This window comes from Grammomys surdaster, unplaced genomic scaffold (assembly GCF_004785775.1).
Source record: "Grammomys surdaster isolate TR1022 unplaced genomic scaffold, NIH_TR_1.0 239, whole genome shotgun sequence".
NCBI classification, from domain to species: Eukaryota; Metazoa; Chordata; class Mammalia; order Rodentia; family Muridae; genus Grammomys; species Grammomys surdaster.
Window position 1 is genome coordinate 4,630,984 of NW_021604684.1, and position 3,496 is coordinate 4,634,479.

General features: G+C 43.9%; 1 pseudogene; it reads left to right on the forward strand.

Moving 5' to 3' along the window:
- Positions 1 to 181: 181 nt before the first annotated feature.
- Positions 182 to 2,897, forward strand: LOC114626706 (annotated as a pseudogene).
- Positions 2,898 to 3,496: the final 599 nt, after the last annotated feature.

Sequence of the window (3,496 nt, forward strand, 5' to 3'; positions counted from 1 at the left end):
TTGGTTTAATCAGTCACATTAGGCCACTCATATGGAGACAGGTATGGCGCTCCCCATTGGACCCTGAGTAAATCCCATCACTGAACACAATGACTTCCTCCCCGGAAGATGCCCTTCACTGCCTTAACTCCTCTATCTGTGAATGAATGTTTACTAGCTCTGTCTTGGGAAGGAAGGCTATATGCAGGCAACAACAGCTGTGGTGAGTCCAGGAGAGCTGTGGCCATGTGGTGCCCACAAGACAGCTTTTCAGAGCCTCCTCCCCAATTCCTGGCTTTTGCATTCCTTCTGGCTGCTGTATTATCTCGTGTTTAATTCATGCGTGATGTAGTGAGCTTCTGCATTCCGTCCACCTTTTTGGCTGGTGTGAATGGAGCCACTATAAACATTTGCATATAAATTTTAGATGGAGCACCTGTTTTTAATATTGTCTAGGATAATACTGTCTAGGAAGTGGGATGACTGAATCATGTCATAACTCTAGGTTCAGAACTTTGAGAAATCAACAGTTTTCCATATTTCCACCCTATTACTTTCCCAGTGGCAATGTGCACAGATACCCCTTATCCCACTCATCCCTGTTGTGTCATTATTACACCAGTTTAAATGGAAGAATGTGTTGGCTGCTTTCCTAGTCACTGTGACAGGATACTTTGAAGGTTAGCAAAGGAAGTACTGATTGAGTGCAGTCCTATGTGAATGTACATATCCTGACATGAGCACAGCCATGTTGAGAATTTCCAAAGTCTTAAGTCCCAATGGACTTAAGTATACATATGGTCCAGGCTGAAGATGGGTACCTTGGGAATCTGACTAAGAGTGTCTTTGAATGATTGAACAATGTGTGCAGACTAGAAACTGTGGTTTCTGTCCCCCACCCGCTCCGGATGTTACAGCCTGACCCTGCTAGCCTTCTGAGACTAGCTAACCACACCCCCTGGGCTCTACCTAATAAACATGCTAGGTTCAGGGTTGCAGAGTTGGCAGTAGCAGAATCCCATCTGATCTCAGCTTCCTTGTTCTCTTGTCTCTGTGCCTCTCTTTTCTTCATCCCCTCACCTCTAGCCACAGTTGACTTCAGCTCTCAGTTTAAGACAGGACATGGGCAATATGAGCAAAGGGCATAAAAATGTAGCATGAGGCAGAAAGCCATGCTGAATCCAATCATAACCCACAAAAAAGAGAATATTCATACTGAGCTTGCTTCTTTATATTCAGCATTATACCCTAGACCATGGGAAGGTGACATGCATGTTTGAAGTAGGTCTTTCTTCCTCAGTTAAGCCTCTCTGGAAATACAGTCACATGCAGGTCCAGAAACATGTCTCCTCTATAACTCCAAATCCAGTCATGCTAACTATGAAGAATAACCACAGGTGCACCTTAGTGTAGCCTGGATTTGCATTTCCTCAGTAACAACAGAGAGCTCACATTCACACACTCCTGGATATTGGCACATATTCTTTTAGGAAAATGTGTATCTGAGCCTTTAGCCCATTTTTTTACTACGTTGTTTTGTTTATTTTTTATTGGAGTTTATACTGAATATCTGAGCATTATTGAATGTATTACTTTAAAGGTCTGGTCACACAACAGCAGTGGTTTGGGAGGGGGCCAGAGACAGACAGATCTTGGAGGCTTTGGTTTTGTTCATTGGTTTGCTTTATGGTTTTGGGGTTTGTTGTTTTGTTTTGTTGAAGCAGTTTGTCATGTAGCTTAGGCTGGCCTTGAACTTCCAGTCCTCTTTCCCCAGCTCTGACCTTCTGGGATTACAGGCAGACATTCAACAAGCTCAGCTCCTGTTTTCTTGATCCTGTCCTTTCATACACAGTGGATTTTAATTGTGATCAAGTTTTGGTCTGTCTATTCTTGTTCATTATGATGATCTAATGACATCACTTAAGTCTACCATGCGATCTGAGGTCATGAAACTTCATTCATACTGATTTTCTTCTAAGAAAATGACAGTTTCAGCATTTGCATTTTGCTTTTTGATCCAATTTAAGTTAATTGTATATTGTATGAAGTAAGAATCTAGATTTATTATTTTATGTGCAGGCAGATATTCAGTTATTTAAACTTTGGTTTAATTATGAAAGGTCAAGAAGCCTTTTCCAGCTGGAACCATAGAGGCTGTTCCAGAGAAGAAAAAGAAGGTTGCCGGTGTGCCAGAAACCCATAAGAAAAAGGTTCCGGCTGTGCCAAAAACTCTTAAGAAAAAGCGAAGGAATTTCGCAGAGTTGAAGGTGAAGCGTCTGAGGAAGACGTTTGCCCTGAAGACACTCCGAAAGGCAAGGAGGAAGCTCATCTATGAGAAGGCAAAGCACTATCACAAGGAGTACAGGCAGATGTACCGGAATGAGATTCGGATGGCCCGGATGGCAAGGAAAGCTGGGAACTTCTATGTGCCTGCAGAACCAAAATTGGCGTTTGTCATCAGAATCCGAGGCATCAATGGAATAAGCCCAAAGGTCCGCAAGGTATTGCAGCTTCTTCGCCTTTGACAGATCTTCAATGGGACCTTTGTTAAGCTCAACAAGGCTTCCATTAACATGCTGAGGATTGTGGAACCGTACATTGCATGGGGGTACCCCAACCTGAAGTCAGTAAATGAGCTCATCTACAAGCGAGGCTATGGCAAAATCAGTAAGAAGCGGATTGCCTTGACGGAGAATTCCTTGATTGCTCGGTCTCTTGGTAAATTTGGCATCATCTGCATGGAGGATCTAATTCATGAGATCTATACAGTTGGGAAACGCTTCAAGGAAGCAAGTAACTTCCTGTGGCCTTTCAAATTATCTTCCCCACGAGGTGGAATGAAGAAGAAGACAACTCACTTTGTAGAAGGTGGAGACGCTGGCAACAGGGAAGACCAGATTATTAGACAGATGAACTAAGGTGTTGCCCATGGTATTTTTATAATCATGTCAGTTAACAAACAGTCACAGCTTGGAAAAAAAAAAGAAAAGAAAAGAAAGGTCAAGAGACTGGGAAGACTGCTCAGTGGGTAAAGAAAGGACCTGAGTTTGTATCTGCAGCACAGACCTTCAAGCCCCGATCATGGCAACAGTGAGTTGGAAGGGGCCAGAGCCAGACAGACTCTGGAGGCTTGATGGCCAGCCAGTCTTGCTAAAAATGGGTAAGCTTCAGATCCAGTGATAAATCTTGTCTCAAAAAGTAGCATGAGGAGCAGCAGGGGGAGGATCTAACTGCAACCTCAGGCCTCCACACGCACAGGCTTGAAACAGAGCACACAGATGGCGGAGGGAGGAGCAGTGGAGAGAGGTGGGAGGAGGAGAAGAGGGAGGAAGAGGGGAGGAAGGGAAAAAGGAAGAGAAAGAGGAGGAAGAGGAAGAAGAAAGAGAAGAAGGAGAAGGAGGAGAAAAGGAGGAGGAGGGAGAGGAGGAGAAGGAGAAGAAGGAGAAGAAGAAGAAACAACAACAACAGTAACAGCAACAACAAGAACATAAAACAACAACAGCAGCAGCAGCAGCAA